Genomic DNA, 22,740 nt, shown 5'->3' on the forward strand with positions numbered 1-22,740 from the left:
ACCAGTCCTTATGTATTAGCTGAGAACACCAGAGGACTGAATCAAGCCTGGAGGGGTGCCAAGTTTTCATTAAATCCCTTGTAAAGCAGCAATATGCTTCTACAGGGCCGCATCTGCTGAGGAAGCCATCTGGGATCCATATCATCGTGCTCCAGCAAAACGCCAGCAGTGTGAAAAAAAAAAACTCTCCCCTCTGCTCTGCAGTGAACTGGAAAATAACATTAGTAATCACTTCTGCAGGCTCCATAATGACATAATGGGCATTGGCTGCAGCCTTGAACTTAGGCTGGCAGTCCCCACCAACAAGCTGGGTGGATCCATATTGTCCCAAAGAATGTAGGTCATCACTCATATCTCTCTACCTAAAAAACAACAGATACACAATTTCCACTCTGAAACATGGGAAGAAAAAATTAACTATTGAATAAGTGTCTGCTGCTGCTAATCATACAATTCAGATATTGTTACACATTTCTTACAGATGGGGAACCTGAGACTAGAGATGCTAGATGGCTTGGCCCACACAGGCAAGCCACAAACACAGGTAAGACACTCTACTGAAAATCAGATCTGCGTCTCATGAACGCCACAATCTGGGAGCATTCCGCTGCACCCAAAGGATTCTTGAGAGTGGTATACACACCACATGCTCAGTAGTTTATTTTTATTTATTTATTTATTTTTTGCCAGCTATAACTCGAGAGTGCATTAAGCAGACAGGACATACACAGTTGCTGTGGAAATGGAGCTAAAAAAAAAAGTCCCTTCCCTGCTTAATTCTTCTGTCCTCCTCTTTAAAGCCCAGCCTACTCAAGCTAAAAACAAATATCGCCATATAGCCTCTTCCTGATACCTGACCCCACATCCCAAAATAGATACAGCAGTCAGCATCAGTTTCACTAAGAGCATCTCCTGACACTGTTCTCCCCTGTGTTGTCTTCTGCTGCAGAACATGAACAGCCCCATGTAGTCTGAAAGCTAAATGTTATTTCTGTTTTGAACCTGCAGGATGCCTGTAGCACTACATACGACAAAGAAATGGGGTCTTCCTAAAACGTTGAGCTTACAGAAAACAACACACTATCAATATACACACAAATTCCCAGGTAGAAAGTAGCAGAAAAAAATACAATAGAAAAACAAAAAAATAATAATAAAGAAAGGAAGAAAAACCTGAGACTGGGCATGGGGACACTCCCGAACTACCTAATAAGGCCAACTCAAGGAGAGAGAAGGGGGAGAAAAATTAGGAGGAGGAAAGAAAACAAATAAATAATGCCTGAATTTTAGGGCCAGACAGGCTAAGTTTTGGATCTTGGCCTTGATACCTAACCTTTGTGTGATGGCAAGACATCGTTAGTTGTCTGAGCATCATTCTATGAAAACTAGACCTAATGCTATCTCATTGAGTTACTGTGAAAAGCAGAGGAGACAACAAATCTAGAGCCAGGCACATGATAGACATCAGTGGAAACATATTTGCTTTCCTTGACTCTCACATGCATCTCATACATGGCTGAAACTTCAAGTGTGTGTGTGTGTGTGTGTGTGTGTGTAAAGAACTGCTAATTTTCTTTTGGAATGATACTTTTTGATATTTCAGATATTGGATCATCTGCATGTCTGACTTTTAGCAACTTCTCTTCTTCTCTCATATAAACACCTCCTGACTCGCATCCCATTGAAGTCCAAGAGCACCTGGACCAGGGAAGGCATGTTATTAAATCATTTCTGCTATAGACAACCAGGTTAGCCAAAAGTTCCATTGTGAAAAGGAAAGGGGGCAAGGGGGAAAGTGCTGAGAGTGAAGGAAAACTACCTCCCGAGAGCTCTAAGCTTGACTAGAATTCACAGTACGTGCCGCTAGCTCACACGTCCATAGTGTAGTCTATACAGAGTGATCCCAGTGGGAACTCCGTCTTGAATGCTTGAACAAATTGCTCATCACCTCTGAATTTTAGTTTCCTGGTTCTGCAAGGGAGACTGGAGATAGTAATGACTGTATTTGCCTCATGATTAGGGGACTACAAATTAAATCCACGTAGCTACTGGGCTCATTGCCTACCAGAGAGCAGGTGCTTAGCAAGCACTGCTTTAAAAATGCTTCCACAGCAACTTTGTAAGGAGCACCACTGAGCCACTTTCCTAGATGAGGACACAAAGATGTAAGGGGGGAAAAATCACATTTGAGCTCCAACAGCCTGACTTGCTCGGATAGGAACCACACATGGATTTACTTGACTGCAAAGCCCATTTTCTTTCCAACACACACAGTGCTGCCACGCCATAGAGAGAAGGGATGGAGAGTTTTAAATGCATTTTGCTCCCATCTGAGTTGCTTCCTCTCTTCTGGCTTGTGTGTTCTTGTGCTGTAGCTCTGGCAGAAACGTCTGGTATGCTGCCAGCCTCCCCCACTCTACCCTTGCTGCCAATTGAGGCTCCCGCCAGCCAAAAAGACAACTGGGCAACCATGCTCCCTCCCCTCCCCACACTTATGTTTGAAGTATGCCTGTCATCTGACCAGTTCTTTCTTCAGCTACAAGCTCCAGACTCCTATGTTACCATGAGCCTTGGGTCCTCTATGCATCACTGCAGCCATTCGATAAGGGGCTTAATCTTAGTCCAGCCTGAATATACTAAACACCTACCCTGAAGCTGTCATAGACTTGGCTCAGGAAACAGACATGGTAAAACTTAGACTTTGAACCCATGGAAAAGTAGGAAACCCAATCCAGTTCAGGTGAAGAATAACCAGGTTCCTACATTGTGCCAGATCTTATGGTAGACACGGACAGGGGCAGGAAGATGCTGAGGCAGCAAGATGAAAGTCCTCTGGAGGTCAAACTTTCACTGTTTACAGATGATATGATAGTTTACGTAAATGACCCAAAGAACTCTACCAGGGAACTCTTACAGCTGATTAACACCTTCAGCAAAGTGGCAGGCTACAAGATCAACTCAAGAAAATCAGTAGCCCTACTATATACAGATGATAAAAGGGCTGAGAAAGAAATTAGAGAAACATCACCCTTTACAATTGCCATAAACAACATTAAATACCTTGGGGTAACGCTAACCAAACAAGTGAAAGACCTGTATTGTAAGAACTTTGAATCTTTAAAGAAAGAAATTAAAGAAGCCCTCAGAAAATGGAAAGATCTCCCATGCTCTTGGATAGGTAGGGTCAATGTAGTAAAAATGGCAATCCTGCCAAAAGCAATCTACAGATTCAATGCAATCCCCATTAAAATCCCAGCACAATTCTTCACAGACCTTGAAAGAACAATAATCAATTTTGTATGGAAAAACAAAAGACCCAGGATAGCCAAAACAACCCTGTTCAACAAGGCAACGTCTGGAGGCATCACCATCCCTGACTTCAAGCTCTATCATAGAGCTATAGTCCTGAAAACAGTTGGTATTAGCACAAAAATAGACAGGTAGACCAATGGAATCGAATTGAAAACCCGGATATTAACCCACACACGTATGAGCATCTGATCTTTGACAAGGAAGCTAAAAATATACAATGGAATAAAGAAAGCATCTTCAACAAATGGTGCTGGCATAACTGGAGGCTGGCATGTAGAAGACTGCAGATCGATTCATGTTTATCGCCATGCACAAAACTTAAATCCAAATGGATCAAAGACCTCAACATAAATCCAGCCACACTGAACCTCTTAGAAGAGAAAGTGGGTGGTACCCTTGAACGAATTGGTACAGGAGACAGCTTCCTGAACATAACACCAGTAGCACAGACAGTGAGATCAACAATTAATAAATGGGACCTACTGAAACTGAGAAGCTTCTGTAAGGCAAAGGACACAGTCAGCAAGACAAAAAGGCAGCCCACAGAATGGGAAAAAAATATTAACTAACCCCACATCTGACAGAGGGTTGATCTCCAAAATGTACAAAGAACTCAAGAAGCAAGTCTCCAAAACACCAAAGAATCCAATTAAAAAGTGGGCTGCAGAACAATAGAGAATTTTCAATAGAGGAGTCTAAAATGGCTGAGAGGCACTTGAGAAAGTGCTCAACATCCTTAGCCATCTGGGAAATGCAAATCAAAACAACTCTGAGATATCATCTCACTCCTGTCAGAATGGCTAAAATCAAAAACACCAATGACAATTTATGCTGGAGAGGATGTGGTGAAAGGGGAACACTCCTCCATTGCTGGTGGGAGTGCCAACTAGTTCAGCCACTTTGGAAATCAGTATGGAGATTCCTCAGAAAAATGGGAATAAACCTACCACAAGACCCAGCAACTCCACTCTTAGGCATATATCCAAAAGATGCCCATTCATACAACAAGGATATGTGTTCCCCTATGTTCACAGCAGCATTATTTGTAATAGCCAGAACTTGGAAGCAACCTAGATGTCCCTCAACCAAAGAGTGAATAGAGAAAATGTGGTACATCTACACAATGGAGTACTATTCAGCAGAAAAAAAAACAATGGAATCCTAAGACTTGCAGGCAAATGGATGACACTAGAAGAAACCATCCTGAGTGAGGTAACTCAGTCACAAAAAGAGAAACATGGCATGTACTCTCTCATATATGAATTTTAGACATAGATCTGGGGAGTGCCAGCCTACAATCCCATGGCCAGAGAGTCTGGGAAACAGAAATTTCATTCAGTGGCTGATGGAAGAAGAGGCAGGCTCCCATGGCTAAGTACTGAGATGAACTCAAGAAAGCCAGTAACAGAGAGGGAGGACTGATGACCAAGGGAGTTAAGACTAGGCTGGTTTAACTCCAGAAACAGCTGACCTGACAAGGGTTAACTCTTGAATCCCAGGCTGATGCCTGGGAATCCAACATGGGACTGATCAAGACCCCCTGAATGTGGGTGTCAGTGAGGAGGCCTAGGTAATCTATTGAGCCTCGGGCAGTAGATCAGTACTCATCCCGAGTATACAAATGGACTTTGGACTCCCATCCAACAATGTGAGATGCACTCTCACCCTGAACTCTTGGGGGAGAGTCTAGGCCCTGCCCTGGATGAAATGATAGACTATGGACACCCCCATGGAGGGCCTCACCCTCCCTGGGGAAATGAGGGGATAATGGGGAGGGTTGGGGGGAGGACGCGGGAGGATGGGAGGGAATGGGAGAGGGACCTGGAACTGACTTGTGAACCAACCATGTTTCTAATCTAAATTTAAACTTAAAAATAAAAGAAATTTAATAAAAAGAAAAAATAAACCATAACCTCTGAAGGCATTATAAGAAAGAAAGAAAGAAAGAAAGAAAGAAAGAAAGAAAGAAAGAAAGAAAGAAAGAAAGAAAGAAAGAAAGAAAGAAAGAAAGAAAGTCCTCTGGAAGAGCTGATGGGAGGGTGGAGCAGTATCCCAGCACACAAATCCCTGACAGACATCCATGGCCCTCTCCATGGGGTCCATGCTTTCCATCCTCCCTAGTCCTCAGGAAGACACTGAGATGGATGCTTGAAAGGCCAAGGAAGGTCCTCCGCTCAAAAGCAATCATGGTGATGAAGATTCTAGACTCCAGGTCTGCTTTTTCTCTCAAATGCTGCTGTTTTCTTGGCAGTACGGTGGCAGATCCATTTTCTTATTATTACCTCACAGTTGAATCGAGTACAAGGATTTTCTAGATCACATTCTCTCCATTATCTCATCTGAGCATCCAGCTCTAAATGTGAAGGGCTATCCGGGAGACCCTAGGGGTAACAAGACAAGGAGACCAGTGCCAGACCCTGCAAGGTTATTTAGCTCTGGCAACACCCTGTGAAAGAGGCTGTATGATTTCTCTCCCCATTTCCTAGTTAGAGATCCTGCAGCTCAGGGAAACTCTCTCAAATTCCCAGCATGACTCCTTGAGCTTCCTCTACATTCTCCCAGCAGCCAAGGCAGCTGTCAGTCCAACAGGTCTGTGGTCAGAACAAGCCCTCACTCTTCCCATCAAACCAGGACAGCCTGCCTGCCTGTGGGAAGATAAAGGCAGCTCTGTAGATACTCAGTGCTCACATGCTCCTTTGCTGTATGGTTTTGAACCCTCGCTGCGTCCCCCTGGGCTTCAGAGTCTCGTTAGCCAAGAAGCAATGAAAACCTCTGCTGTCTATATCAGGGCTTCTACAAGAGGCTGGTGAGCTGCAGCACAGAAACTGGAAAGGCTTTGGGGAAGTCAGCAGTGCAGGAGGGGGTCCTTATTAATGGCTGTGTCCACAGTTAGTAGGGAGTCAGAAACCCAGGAGACAAACTCCGGTCCCTTTAGGAGTCCTGCCCCGACTTCAAGGGGCCTCAGCAAGGTCTGGGCCCTGAGACCTGGTGATTTATCTGCCTTTGCCTCTTCAGCTAGGCTCGGCTTTCAGACCAGAAGGGAGGGGCTTTCACAGAGAGAGAGAGAGAGACAGGTCTCGTCACAAGGTGACAGCAGTTATGCCAAGAGCCCACTTTGCTGTAATGGATGACACCAAACACTTCGGCCATAAAGTCTTCAGGTTGCTATGTCTGGCAGTAATTACACGGCTCCTGTTCATAAATCCTGATCCTGAGTGGTTTACTGCCCCCTTCCTCCACAGCGGCAGGCTGAAACCTGTCCTTGGGGCCAGAGGCAGACTTGTGAAGAGAAGGCAAACAGTGTGGCTGCTTTCTGGGCAGGAAAAGGCGGCCGCCACAGGAAGCAAGTGAGCAGCAAGCTCCCTCCCAGGTCCCCAAAAGGCAGGGAGGCTGTGATTCAGTCTCTACTTCCTACAGATTCCAACCCCTCAAGTTTGCCTAAAGTCATCCCTACCAGCACCAACTTAGCTGGTAATTCATCTGTCTCTCTGGAACACAGTGACAGCTCTCATGGCAAGTGGCTTATCTGCCCTCACATGAGGTCAGCAGACACCCCCCACACACACAGAGGGACAGACAGACAGACTGGAGGTACAGGCTTCCACGCTCCTGTCTAAAGGCCGCACAATGGTCCCGGAATCTCCAGGATGAAGTCCACACCCCTGAGGTCAAGGTCCTTCAGGACTTCCTATCGCCTGTCCCAGCCTAGAAATCACCCAGGCTGCCTCCTTCTCCTTGGAAGTTACTGAGCTGTAGAAATGAGCCTTGAGAGTCGTCTTGCTGGAGCTTCTCACGTGATGCTGGAGGTCCTTCTGACAAATGCCAGCTCTCGGCTGCAGCTTTAGAAGGCAGAGGTGGGGCCCAGGCAGTTCATTCAGGATACAGTTCAGCGACCGGCTGCACGCTGTGGGTGGGAATGTTCCTCTCCCGCTTCTCTCACACTTTCACGTGCACAGAACCGCCTGGATTTGGACCGTCTTGTTAAAATGCTGGTTCGGATTCCTTTTGTTTGGGTGGAGCACCACTAAGTCTCTGCTGTGCGAGTGCTGCCGGTCCTCGGGGTGTGCCTTCACCAGCAAAGGCCAGCACCACTGTGGAGGGCAGATTCCTTGCCATTCCCCAGAATGCCAACTTACTACACTTTGAACCTTTGTGGTCCCTCTGCCTCTCTTTTTCTTTCCCGCCCTTTCTTACCTTCCTTCTCCACAGGACATGTTTACTCATCTAAAGTCTGTGTGCAGAACCCGTATGCCAGGGAGTCTCTGAAGCTCTCCTGCTGGGTGGAAGCCTCCCATCCCCTGTGCCTCTTGTCACTTTGCACACACACACACACACACACACACACATACACACAGAGTGTGAGAAACCATCTCTCCATCTGTCTCTGCTTCTGCTTCTTCACTGATGAGGAATAAAACAATCGCCTTACCGCTTACATCTGGGTACTTTTATGTTTTGTTTGTTGGTGGTTTGTTTGTTTGTGAGACAGGACATGAACTCATGATCCTCCTGCCTCAGTTTCTTGAGGGTTGGGATTCCAGGTATGCGTCATCTGACTTATCTCTTCTTCAGGCAACTCTACTGCAAGCACCAGTGTAACACCTGGCTTATAGCAGAACAGTGGAGAGTGAGTGAGTGAGTGGATATTCAACCACTTCTTTGTGGGTAAAGCAGTAAATCCAACATGTACAAGCAGAGGTGTGCCCTCCCCGACACTCCAGGTTTCCCCACAGGCCCTTTACTACCTGCTGAGTTGCTTTTACAGCAGCAACAGCAAGCTGTTTTCTAAGCCAAACCACATGCTTTAGCCTAGAAGACACAACACAGAGTTTCTCCCCTTCAACCAGGAACATCATTGGAAGTTTCCAAGAAGCAACATCCAAGCAGCAAGTGTGCACCTGTGCATTTCTCAGACAAAAAGACCCACCTCCCTGGTGGCACACGCCTTTAATCCCAGCACTCGGGAGGCAGAGGCAGGCGGATCTCTGTGAGTTCGAGGCCGGGCTGGACCGATAGCCTCCAAAACAATACAGAAAAACCCTGTCTCGTAAAACCAAAAAAAAAAAAAAAAAAACCCACCTCCCATCTCACAAAGGACATTCTTTCCTTGACATATATGTTCTCCATACTTAACAAAAGTTGGCTATGTGGCAAATACAGTCAGTGGTGGGATGGAAGGTAAATTTGCATCTTCCTTGATCCTAGAAGAAATAGGCATGGAAGCAAACAGGTAAGGACAAGGTAGAGAGACAAGTCATACATAACGTGTGTGTGTGTGTGTGTGTGTGTGTGTGTGTGTGTGTGTGTCACTGGGGAGGCAGAGACAGGTGGATCTCTGAGTTCCAGGTCTACAGATTGAGTTCCAAGGCAGTCAGGGCTACACAGAGAAACCTTGTCTCAAAAAACAAACAAGCAATCTTAGGGACTGCAATTGGGAGACAGGCATTCACACAGCTCTGGAAGAGAGAGGGAAAGTTAAATGTATATAGGCAAAACACTCTTAAACCATTACACAGTAATTGAAATTATTTGAAGAGAAACTTCTCTTTGCTTTGTAAAGAATGACACGTACCACATGACAAATGGTGAGGAGAAACACATGAACTGAAGAGCAATGTTCATGAAACAAGAGTCTAGTGATCATGTGAGAAATCATCTCATGGCCTCTGGGCACAATGTCATGGTCCAGTCACTTTGGTCATTTCAGGTATCTACTTCAGAGAGTGGAGGTGACCACTGTTCACTGGGACAGCACTTGAGATGGACATAAATCCTGATCCTTTAAGGTCCTCCTGACCTAAAGTGATTGAATGCCCCTGTCACTTTGATTTCCCACTTTAATTTCACATTGGACACACACAGGTAGGATAGAAGGTCAATGGGAAAAGCTGAGCAGGACCAGGTCAGGTATTTAGGAAGTATTAATTGAACATCTATTATGTGCTGACACCAATGTGGGCACTGAAGATAGAGATGAGAGCATATAGCATAAATGTACTACCCTCTCCTGGAGTTTCCAGTTTCTGGTTTGTAAGGGGAGGGCGGGTATAAACAAACAAAAACAAGAAACCAAATAAATAAAAAAAATCACACACTATAATAAATAAGGAACTGAATAGCAGAAAAAGCAAAAACGAATTAGAGCTTTTGTATGGTTTGGATTTTAGTTTGGTTTGGTTTGGTTTTTCAAGATAGGGCGTCTCTGTGTAGCTTTGGAGCCTATCCTGGCACTCGCTCTATAGACCAGGCTGGCCTCGAACTCACAGAGATTCACCTGCCTCTGCCTCTGCCTCCCAAGGGCTGGGATTAAAGGCGTGCACCACCAACATCTGGTTAGGAATTAGAGCTTTAACTTTCAAATAGCTAGTGAAGGGCTGCCGGAGGTGGGCATAATTAATGAAGAAAGAGAGGGGGAGAGTAAAGAATACCCTGAACAGAGAGAAAACACTGTACAAACCCTGGGGTAGGCTGGGACTCTGAAAGCTTGAGAAGCCCAGTGTGGATGGAACCTCCAAAAGAGGACCATGATGTGATTTTGACATAGAGCTCGTGGGCCGTGGTGAGAGCAGAAGCTGCTGGAAGGCTCACCAGCAGAGGACAATTTAGGGTGGTTGGTTTTTTTTTTCCTTTTTCCTCTTTACATTCTCATAAAAGTGATTCTGTTTCCTTTGTAGAAGGGATGGAGGAGATAGGAGATAGATGGCCTCCTATAGAGACCATGGAATTATTCTCTTGAGAAGAAAATGAAGGCTGAGACTGCCTTGGTTGCAGAGCGATGGGTGGGGCAGCTGTAATAGTACCTTGCTCTGGAAAATTCCACACCAGATGCTCCCAGGTAGAAAGATCCCGTACGTAAATGGTATGCACACCCAGTGCAGAACACCTTGAGGAGTTGACCAATAAATACATTTGTGATTCATTGCATGCCATCTACTGAGTTTTGGGCCATACCCCCAGACCCATCATCAATTTGTCTCAAAGCATAAGGAATGTTTCCAGTAGTCATGTGTGTTCCTGTGTACATGGTCATCTCAGTGCACTGAAAGAGGTAAGGCAAACTTAGGCATTTTCTACCTTGCCATTGTTGGGCTGGTGTTGGGCCACTGATGGCAATGAGTAATTTTTCAAACCATTGCAAGTGGACCAAGTTTCCTATCAAGCTGAGCTCCTGAGAAATTTGGGTCTGCTGGATACTGGGAAGGAATGTAGCTGCACAAAAAAAAGATGGATCAGGGCATCACTCAACTGTCCACTAAGAAGCCTCTCTTTGCAGTAGATGATGATTAATATAGAGACCACAACTGGCCAAGGAACCAAGACTAAGAGAGTGTAGAATGCTTAGCCCTAAATGGAACATATAAACCAGGCCCCTCCGCCTCCCCACCCCCCACTCCCCCACCCCCCACAACACACACACACAAAGCTCAGGGATCATTGCTCAAGAGGGGCCAGAAAGATTGTAAGAGCCAGAGGCAGTATACGGCTACGTGAAACAGCATCTTCTGGACAGAGCAGGGCAGCTGTTCATATGAACTCACAATTGTGAGATGGCTTACAGAAGGCCTGTGCAAGCCCAGACCAGGCCCAATTCCAGCATGAAGATTCAAAGTGAATCCTACCTCTAGCCACAGAACTATCGGCAATTGTTAGCTGCTGTGGAGAAAGAGACAGTTTTCTTGAGGCTATAGCTCCAGATAAGTTGACCTCACTCCAGCGGAAGACCACATGTTCAGGAATATTTGAGCAGTACAAATTGGTCTTGACAAGTTAAAAAAAACCAAAGGACACAAAATTAGATGGGTAGGAAAGGGGGGTGAATTTGTGAAGAGTTGGGGAATCAGGGTGTGTATATCAAAACATGTATGAACTCTCAAAGAACTAATCCTTTTTAATAAAGTGGACGGATACACACAGCTGACACACATCTGCTTCCCTTTTATTTTCAGTGCTGAGGACCTAGGACTGGGCACATGCTAGGCAGCGCTCTACCACCCTTACCCTCTGCCTGCCCTTAAATTCTCTATGACACTTATTCAAGAAGAGGAAATTGCTGCCATTAGTAGCATTGTAGGGAGGGGATTTTTTTAGAGGCCTTTTAGACCGTTTGACAAATCCTAATCTCAGGTCTGAACTACCTCCAAGAATGACTTAATCCAACACCCTTTTCGGTCAGTAGACAAACTAAGATCCAGAGAAGACAACCGTCTGTCTGGCCTTACAAAGCTGGTTTTGGCAAAGCTGTAGATATAAAGCTGTCATGCTAGCTCTTGATCTGAGGCCCATTCTCTGTGACGCGCCCCCATACACACACACACACACACATGCACGCACAGAGAGAGAGAGAGAGAGAGAGAGAGAGAGAGAGAGAGAGAGAGAGAGTTTCAAACAGTGATGAACTTACTGAGCCTTTACCACTGAGTGTTAAATCATCAGCCTGGAACTGAAAGGAACTTCTGAAAGATTGCAGCATGCATGTGTGGAAGGGTTGACTTGCTCAGCATCTTGAATAGTCACAGAAGCTATAATTTTCTGCATTCTGGAGTCCAGGGAAGTCGAGTCTTCTTTACCTCCACATCTGTCCACTGAGGAGCTAGGCAGAGAGCACCTCTGGATAAAAGGATGCCTCTCTGGCTGTCCAGCGATTGCTCATCAATGTAGAGTAAGGTCAACTGATGTCCGGAGCAGCTTAGCTTTCTCATTAGCTCTGGCTGGAGGAGACTCCGTGGGTAGTGGGTGAATGGCAATGACCGTCTCTCCCTCGAAGGTCAATTACCTTCCCGGTGGTCTTTATGAAGCCATCCATCTTTTACCCTGACAGTCATTGTGCCCCCACTGCAGCTCAGGAAAGAAATCCTTCTTCATTATCAGACCTTTCTTGCTCCCTAGAGATCCTTGAGTGGCACACCAGGCAGGACTGATGGCCTGTTGTCAGGTTCTGCCAGCCAGAGAAGCATCTGGCTTGCTGAAACTCAAGGGCCAGCTTGCTGGCTCAGTGCATCTGGAGGGACTCCTGCAAGCCACCCATATTTTACGTCTCCAGGAAAAGACCTCTGTCCTCTAGCACTTGGAGGGCTTCTAAGTGGTTAATGAGTCAAACCCATGGGGTCAAAGTCAGACCCACAGAATGTAGGTTTCCATATTGCCTCTCACTGTGAAGCAAATAGTTTGGCACTGCAATCGATTCTTGTCTGTGCCACTTTGAAATCCTAGAGGGCGTGATGTCTATGCACTTTTCTGTCTACACTCATCCCTTGGTGAGCTCTGAAACATTATTCATGTGCTATGCTAGTCAGTTTCATATAACTGGAGTTACATATCTGAGACAACTAAAGAGACAAGGTTCATTTAGCCCCATCTTTGGGGGGCTGGTGTGAAAGCTGCAGAGTGAAGACTCAGGAGTTGTCCTGTGACCACACCACCTTATTGATGGTACAGACAAAGGTAGGAAGGAGGAAATGCGTTCCTGTCGAGATTTAATGTTCTAAGATACTTCTCTTAGCAAAAATAGTATAGTTTTGGTGCACTCCGTCAGCCAAATGTTAAGCAGCTATTTGAAACTAATCAGGACAATATGCTCCTAATATATAAAGATGTACTCTGTGGGCTGGAAAGATAGCTCAGTCAGTAAAGTGCTTGCCCTAAACACATGAGGATCTGATTTGAATCTCTAGAGACCATGATTTTTATTGTTGTTTTTTAAAGACTGTTTGTGGCAGCATACTTAGCCCAGCTCTGAGGAGGCAGAGACAGGTAAATACCTGGGTCATGTTGCCCACCCAACCTAGCCTACTCCACAATTTTCAGGTCAAGTGAGAGACCCTGTCTCAAAATAACAAAGTCAACACTGTAGCTTACACACACACACACACACATTTGTGCATACATGTCTACACACACAAACACATAGACAGATACGTAAACAAATAAATACACATTATGATTATAATTGCATCTAAGTAGTAGATAAAATCACCTAAAGCATTCTGCTAGGAAGCACACTCAACATTAGACATGAAAAGTGGTAAAGGTGAATGCCTGTATTGAATTTTCAGTGTTGGCCACTTCCCAAAGAATGAAAACAAATGAGAAGTAAGTTGGGCTACATCAGTTTCCCAACTTTCAAATAGATTTCACCTCTGGTGTCTTGTGAGTACCACTGGACAACTAAGGCTTGAAAATGCTGAGAATAACACCTGAGCTGTTGTGCTACTTCATAAATGTCTTGTCTCTACTTTTCCTCTCTGTTCTTCTTATACATTGCTTTAAAGAATGCTAGCTTCGACTTTCCACTGGTCAGGGTTGTCCAAAGACTCCCAAGTCTATCTCTATTGCCTTTCATTGACCTCAAGAAATGGATGGTCAGTCTATATTGCTGAAGACACCATGTGCATCAAATACAGTGTCCAGGGGCTTCTGTGCTAGAACTGACCTAAATGTCTCCTCCCTAAAAACTAACTTTTCTGGTACTAGAAGGTGCCATGCAAGTTTCCAAAGTGACCATCATGGCACTATAACCCCAAGGGTTCAGTAGTGGCATACATAACTTGGTAGTAATGAAAAAAGAGTCGTGACTTTGAAAGAGAGCAAGGGGTATGGAAGGGTTGGAAGGGATAAAATAATGTAATTATATTATAATCTCAAAAAATAAAAGAAATAATTGTTAAAAATAACTTCTTGCAAGGCATTGGTGGTGCAAACCTTTAATCCCAGCACTCGTGAGGCAGAGGCAGGCAGATCTCTATGAGTTTGAGGCCAGCCTGGTCTACAGAGCAAGTTCTAGGACAGCTTCCAAAGCAATACAGAGAAACCCTGTCTCAAAAAAAAAACAAAATAAAAAAAGCTTCTTCCTCTTTCTTAGGTCCTAGACACAACCTCTTATGCCTTCAGCCTCCAGACTCCAGTTTATATCTATGCTCACCATAATTTTCTAAATCCAAAGCAAGCAAACAAGCATTTACCTACCTACATCATATCCACTGACAGCCTGTCCTTGTCCAGTGATGGACTTTGGTCCCCTTTAGCCCACAATTCAACACTTTGCCACAGACCCCAAGCTTCTTTAGAGACTAGGTAAGGGCTCACCATGCAGCCTTTTCCATGGCTAAGTACTGGGCTGGAGATACAGCTCAATGGCAGAGCATTTGCCTAGCATGAGCAAAGCTCAGGGTTCCAATCATTAAAATATAAGAAAAAGAGAACGTGAATTTATTCTGAGCCCCTAAAATAATCATGAGATGGCCATGTGCTGCTGACATTTGTAGTTACACCTAACCCTGAAAAACATTGACGTAACCATGTCCATGTAGGAGAACGGAAGAGCAGGCTAAGATATGTGACCTGCCCAAAGTCACACAACTGGAAATTTGCAGAATAAAGCTTTAGCAACGATGCCAGCCCCAGGGCCTGTCTCCTGCCAACTTCTTCCCCATCTCCCTGTCTCTCGGGTGCACCCTTCAGTTTGAGCCTTCAAACTCACTAGCCGACAGACATATCCTGCTTCCTCCAAGTTTGATCATTGCCTCCTTCTGCAATGGCCTACACCCAGCCACACCCCTTCCCCCTGCAGTCATGCACACTCTCGTTCTTGTCTGATTCCTATTGTCTTGCCTGAATGCTATCCCTAGCCCTTACCCTGCCTCATGAACTCCTTCACACTGCATCACAGTCTGGTTTTTTTATCTGTGGAAACTATACAGTAGAGAAGGATAGTCACAAAGTTGATACTTAGTATTCCAATCTTTAGTCTACTATTTACTGAAACATTTAAAAGTTCCTGCTGAACTTCTGGCTCAACACACACACACACACACACACACACACACATAACGATAATACATTAAACTTTTAAAATATGGGGCCAGGGACAAGAATGATGCCACACATTCTTTAATCCTAGCACTAGGAAGTCAGTCAGGTGGCTCTGTAGATCTAGTTGAGTTTTAGACCAGCCTGGTCTACACAGTGACTTTCAGAGCAGCCAGGGCCATATAATGAGACCCTATCTATCTCAGAAAAAGGTGGACAGGAGGCAAAGAGATGGCTCAGCAGGTAAAAGCCCTTGCTGCTCAAGCCTGAAAACCAGAATTTGATCCTGGATCCCACATAAAATTGGGAGGAGTGAATAAAGCCCCTAAAAGTCCACTGATTTCCACAGGTGAGTTTTGACACATGTGTGTCCACACTCACACACATATCATACATACATATATACACACACTATGCTAGTTTGAATGTAAATGACCCACATAAGTTCATAGGAAGTGGCACTATTAGGAGATGTGGCTTTGATGGAGTAGGTAGGGCCTTATTGGAGAAAGTGTGTCACTGTGGGGATGGGCTTTGAGTCTTCTATGCTCAAAGCTATACCCAGTGGCACAGTTCACTTCCTGTTGCCTGTGGATCAAGATGTAGAACTCTCAGCTCCTTCTCCAACACCATGCCTATCTGCATGCCTCCATGTTTACCACCATGATGATCATGGACTAAACCTCTGAACTGTAAGCCCCACAATTAAATGTTTTCCTTCGTAAGAGTTCCCTTAGTCATGGTGTCTCTTCACAGCAATAGAAGCTCTAACTAAGACAAGACAATGATAATAATAATTTCTAAAGAGAGAAAAAGAAAGTAAGTGTAGTAAAATCATATTCAATGCCAACATTGTGAGAGCACTGAGTGTGCATTGTGTGTAAAAAGCATTTCTCAAATGAGAATGTGAATGAAGACCACTGTTACTAATACTACTATAAACTACTCATATACCAAATGACTACTAATCTCAAGGTAGTATGACCTCAAATTGAAGTTCATATTTGAATATTATTTGGGAATCTTTTAATGAAGCAGTGCAGGCAGGATATCAAGTATTGAGGTATCTGCTAGAAGACCAGTCCATAAGCCGTAGACTCTACCTTCAAAGGCTTGCACTCTAACCCTGAAAGCCAGCCACAGGCCAGGTCATCTTGGGCAGGGCAGGAAGGGTGGAGGAAACAGGAAGGCAATCCAGCCTCCTTGGCTTGAGGAAGCATTTTATGGGAGTGAAGGAAGCTCACATCCTGACTTAATCAAACTTCCCTGTGGGCCTCAATCTGACTGTGTGTAAAATGGTCTTAATGGCCTGGACATCTTCTGACTGCCCTCCTTCCCACTCAAAACCCAACAGTGCTCAGCAAATGCTTCTAGGCTGATTATGAGAACTCTAGTGGTCTAAAACCCACTTTAAGACCAGGCCCAGATACTGCAAAGTGGTTAAGGGTATTCTTACAGAGAGGAAGGATCCACCAGCTCTAAACAATCAGCAAATGATTCTTCTAGGGCCATGTGCACAAAGTCCAGACCAGGTTTCCTCTGAGATCTTTAATCTTAAATAGAAAGTTTTTAATTATTTCTGAGTCCCTGTGCGCAGCTGGATAGAGTGACTAAACCCACCAGGGCTTTATCTTAACAAGAGTCATAGGTTCCAATTCTTTCTCCACTAAAGACCTGACAGCGATAGGAGTGAAGCAATTTAGGTTCTTATTGAATTCCATCATGGGCACAAGCCTTTGACTTCTGGACGATTTAGGTTTAGAATAAAAGATGAAAAAGAAAGAAACTGGGAGAGAAGAGAAGGAAGGAAGGCAGGAAATGAGAGAAAGAGGGAGGGAGAGATGGGTAGGAGGCAGGCAGGCAGGCAGGCAGCCTTATCTTTGTTGAAACTCAAAAATGAACCAGGAAGGAGCTTCCCCAGGTGGTACAGTGAGGAGTCAGAGATGCAACCTCAGGCCCTCCAGGCCCTGATCTAGGCCACCTGGGAATTCTGAATTGTCACCTGCATCTTATAAACTGGGGAAACAGGAAGAGTCCTCCTGAGGGACAAGTGAAAACTGAGTTCCCACTTAAGGAAATGTTGAAGCCACTTACTCCCAAGCCTTTTCTCTGTCCATGACTGTAAAGCTTTCACCAAATAAACTACAAAATGTTGTGGACACCAGGAACATTCTTATATTCATGATTTCCTAATCTTCCAACTACCACACAAGACAGATATGGACCCGAATGGTTCTTAGCTCTTTAAGATGAGGCTATAGAATTGCATGTCTACAAACAAAAGAATGTTCATAGAGACAGGGAAATTTACATACGTACGTATTTCTAACTTTTATCAATTTTGCTCTTTGTCATTTAATACTTGTGTATAAACACTCTAATTACTCCTACTACTCACCCTCTCTCATTTCCCTCCCACCCTTGACTATCCCTAACTTGCCAAATCCCTAACACACACCTTTGTCTTTTTGTTTTGTGACCCACTGAGTTTAAACAGGGCTTATCTGTATGATGTGGGTTTAGAACTACCTGTTGGAGTTTGGTGGGCTCAACAATGGATATACAACTGAATTACTGACTGTCCCTCCCCCAGGATCTATCAGTAGCTAATAGGAAGAGTCCCTACTACTTAGTGAGCCCCTCCCCTATCTCTGATTGACTATTAACCGGCCTAGTCTTGTCTGTTCAATGTTTAGAATATACATCTGTGTATGTGTCTGTAGTCTCCATTGTGGAACTGTGGGAACTAAGTTTGAATCACCTAACTATGTGACATTAGACAAATCCCTTAATCCCTTTAAGATCCCATTTCCTCATCAATCAGATGGAAATAATCCTATCTCAAAGGGTGGTTGTAAAGTGAAAACTGAAAATATGCATGAAAAGGTGCCCTGCAAGTTTTTCATAAGTATTTGTTAATTTTACTACACACCCAGGAGTGTACATGTGCATACACACTAGCACCCATGTCTACTTATAGTATTCTGCAAGGCCCACACCAGTATCTTACACTCAGACTTCTATTTCTGATAAACCAATATCTCTTTCTGGCTGGCTCATTTGATGAGTATGAGAGTTAAAAAGCCACTAGATGCCAAGTAGAAGAGAATGTGGGGTTTAAAAAATAATAGATCAATCTCTTGATGCTTGAAGAGAGCGTTTATTTTCCTTTTCAAACTATGTTGTGTGCATAAGCATGCCAATGTTTTTATGTAGGTACCAATCACTCAGTAACTCCCAAACATTGGGCATTTTAAATATTGTAAGCTTTTTATCCCCCTAAATATATTCCAAATCTCCCAGCACCATGTAGGGTATAACTATAATCTCCAAAACACAAATGAGCTAAGTAAGGTTCAAAGTCCAGTGCTCTACTCAAGATCATATTACAAGCTAATGCAATTTTCTTTCTTCCTATTTGTTTTTATTTTCCAGCTGATAAAATAAAATAGTGAATGTATATATTCAGGGAGTGTAACCCATTGTGATGCAGGCATGCACTGTAATCATACCCTGCTAATTATTATCACCTGTATATTAGTCCTTTCAAGTGGTAAGAACTTGAAACTCTACCCTTCAGTATGCAGTATAATTCACAATAACAGAGGTAGGAAAGCCATTTAGGTACTCATCAGTGATGAATGGATAAAGAAAAGGTGGTTTATATGCACAATGACATAGTGTTCATGCCTTAAAAGGATAAACCTCAAGCCAGAGGGGGTGGTGCACACCTGCCATCCCTCAGGAAGTAAAATTCTTTTGTTTGCAACAACATGAGTGAATCTAGAGAACTTCAAGCTGAGGGCATTGCTCTTTCTGGCAATTTTCTTCCCTTACCCCCCTCCACACACCCTCCCATAGTGCCAGGAGTTGCTCACAGGTGTTGGAGGAACATGCCGAGGTCAAGGGGGTCCTAGGCACAGGTAGAACCAAAAGACAGCAGAATTCAGAGTTGAGAGAGAATCCCAGTGGTGGTAGACAAAATAAAGTTGATGAGCAGGGTCACGGGGCCGAGCAAGCATCCTGAACCAAAGGTAGCATAGAAACCAGGACAGAATGAGCCACACCAAGGGCTCAGTGCCTGGTGGCAAAAAGGAAGCTCACCATAAGCTCCCCTTTAAAACAGTGCTTGGGAATGTGGCAGCACTTAGCAACCACAGGGACACACCTTTGGACCAGAGCTGAAAAATGATTGTCTAATTATAAACTCTATGGATACATATCGAGCAAGCCAGTCACAGTTTAATAATTCAGTCCCTAGTCAGACTCAATGACAAAGGTCTGCCCTTCTGCCTTCCCTGAAGGTTACATGCTGGGTAAGAAGCCAAAACTGTCTTTGAAGGACTGGAAGGTGCTGAGTTACTGTAGAGTGGTCAGAAGTACACCCCATGTGAAACTCGGGGAAGCGTGAACTGTGGCCCTCTGCAGCCTAGGGCTGAACACAAAGAAAGAGGTCTGGCGAGGTTGAACTCTCTCATCCCCTTCTCTTTTTCTTCTCCTTCCTGGACAATGTGGCTAAGAGAAGTCAGCCTCCTCCGCTGTGCTCCCCACACAGCAGCACCGTGTCATCTAAATGGTCACGACACTGGCATTCTGGCCAGACAGAAACTGTGGTCCTGCTCTTTGTTCACTCACCTGCTGGGCTATGGGGAGGAAAAATAGCAAAGCACATTCTTCCTCAGACTGGTCCTGGCAGACACATTGCCATGAGACTAGGACTTGGAAGTTGTAGACTGCTTTGCACAGCTTTCCACTCATGCGTTGTTTAGTCACCCAACAAAGTCCCTTGCCCTCTGCCACCTCTCCAACCTCCTTGGTCACACTCCAGCTCCACCCACTCACCCAGACACATTGCCTTGTCCTGACCCTTGAATACTCCAAAAACACCCCCAGCCCAGGACCTATGTTTCCTCAGATACCCACTGTTTCTTCCTTAGGGAAGGTGTTTCCTTGGGTGGTCACCAGAACTTAGAGATAAACCTCAATGCCCCCTTGGGTTAGCCCATAACTGGTGGTAGCACCACCAGCCTAAGAAAACTGAACTTTCAAAGCTATCCAATTCCCTTAGGAGGACCAATGAGGAAATCGCTGTTTGCTTTATTAAGTGAGATGCCCACATTACCATTATATAAATAAGATGTGAATGAATTTCCCCATTATCCTATACAACAGCCCCAAAACTGCTCATCCAGGATGACTTATAGCTTGGATACTAGGTGGGTGGGAAGACAGTGCCTTTTCTAAATGGAGCAGAGCATTTGCGCTCAGGTCCCCAGATGCTCCTGACCAATGGTGCATGACACTGCTAAAGAGACCAGGGGACAGTTGGGAGAAAGTCACTGGCTGATGCTCGCTAGAACCCTTCCCTAAGACTAAGGACTTGGTGACAGATTGTGTGGGATCACATCATGTCTGAAGAACATGTTGGTATTCTAATGGCTGTGGTTGTGACCCAGAATTCCTTCCCACACAGCCAGGGTGGAGAGCAAGGGAAGGGAACCTCCTTGTCTGAGTATTTATCCCACAAGGTCGCACCTAAGCACAAAGCATACACGCTGGGTCACAGGGTGTTCACACTCAGTGATGAAATTTCATCTACTGCCCATCCCCCAAGGGCCCTCCACTATACATTTCATATGGGAAAGGGGGCTCATCACATCCCCAGAGAGAGATAATAACTAAGAAGAAGAAACTGACCAAAAGCCAGAAGATCTGAGTAACTAGGTTAAGCTTGGCTTCTAAATCAATTCTTCCTAAGGTATATAACTTTGGTAAGTGATGCATTCCTTTGAGCCTCAGTTTCCCCTACCTATAAAACAAGGGACTTACATGTGGTACACACACACACATGCAGGCAATACACCCATGCACATAAGATAATATAAAAAACAAAGTTAAGAGAAGCAAAGGGCTTGACTTTAACGGGCAATTCCAGTTTCCTCAACAACAAATGTTTTCAAAGGGCCAGGATAATCTTCCCAATGTTACACAAACTTGGGAGCCAACAACAATTTGGTTTAGTAAAGAAAAAAAGTCCCGTCATCCTACATGCTCTTCTCCTTTCTATCCAGTCCTGTTACACTACCCAAGAGCAGTCAGTCCCCACTCAGAGGTCAGAACCTCTGCTTCATTTTGCTCTTTAAACAAGTTCATGTAAATGCTACCTCCGCTCCCTGCTCTTTGTAGGTGACTTCGCTCAGTAGTGTTCAGACTAATCAGTGGTGTTGCATACATCAGTGGCTCACTTGTTTTTGTATCTGATAAGTATTCTATTATGTAAACATACTTTGAATTGTACTGACATATATTTCACTGAGGTGACACTTTGCACAAATTAAAATAATCAGGTTTTAAAAGATAATCTGGTAAATTCTGATAAATTTAGGCACTTTAAGAACCCTCTTTTCCTACCCCCTTCTCTTTCTATTTTTCACGTGTCTCCAACTGGAAATTCTCCTGTCTCAGCCTCCCATGTTCTAGGTTTACAGACAGACCCTCCCACCATGTCATACTGGAACCTGGAGTCAAAATGTCAACCAATTTTAAAATGCTTCTAGAATCACTGACAGCTTCTTTTAAGCCTCTGTTTTCAATACCCAGGCCTCCAGTTAGCCACCAACCTGATTTTTAGTCCCCATAGCTTTGACTTTCCTATCCGGATTCTATATATAAACTGGATATAAGATGTTTTTCATCTGTCTTATTTTCTTCAATAATTTTTGATATTTAGAAAATGTATCTATGATAATGTTTGATTCTCTCTTGTTGGATGAACTTGGGAATTTATACCATTTAGTATTGAATAGTGCTACAAGGTATTTATTCTCCTGTCTATCAGTGGGCATTTTTGGTGCTTTGGGCTTTCAATAGTCGTGAGTAGATCTGTTGTGAACATATCTTCAAGACTCAAAGCTCCAGAGAAAGCCCCTCTTTCTGCCGGGAGCTCTGGATGAGGCGACATTAGATGACAATACTGTATGAAAAGCAGTAGCAGCATCAAATGCACAAAAATACTGCCACTGGGATGTCTGGGATCTGAAAGTCCCATGTATCCTGAGAATGATCTGATTTGCATACATTTGATTTGCAAAAATCCAGAAACTAGACTCACCCCGGCCTATAAAATGTGTGCCTTTATTGCAACAAATGTATTTCTTGTTGGTCCTTTAGGTTGATGGATGGCCTTCTACCTTCCTTCGTCCCTGACCACTTGACAGCCTCTCTTAGCAACTAGCATTTGCTGAGATGCTGAACAAGGAAGGTTCTAGCTGCCTTCATTCATTATTCACAGCAGATGGGTCAGATGCATCTCCCACTTCACACACAGAAGACACCAAGGCTCAGAGATGGTAAATGGCCAGCCTAAGGGCTTAGTGAGTCTGTTTTAGCTCCCAAGTTGTCACTCTGCCCAATTCCTCAACAAGGAAGCTGGACTTCCCACAAATACCATGTCTTCTGCTCACCTAATATAATAATCATAATAATCATCATAAATGTCCATGAAAGATGATCCTATCTATCCCTTCTTGCATATCCCCCAGCTCTTCCTTGCCAGGGCTCCAGGCTCAGCCCACACAGCCTTCTTTGACTTCTTCTCAAGTCTACCTGCTCTGACTTCTCCAG

The sequence above is a fragment of the Mesocricetus auratus genome, unplaced genomic scaffold, assembly GCF_017639785.1.
Source record: "Mesocricetus auratus isolate SY011 unplaced genomic scaffold, BCM_Maur_2.0 Super-Scaffold_100014, whole genome shotgun sequence".
NCBI classification, from domain to species: domain Eukaryota; kingdom Metazoa; phylum Chordata; class Mammalia; order Rodentia; family Cricetidae; genus Mesocricetus; species Mesocricetus auratus.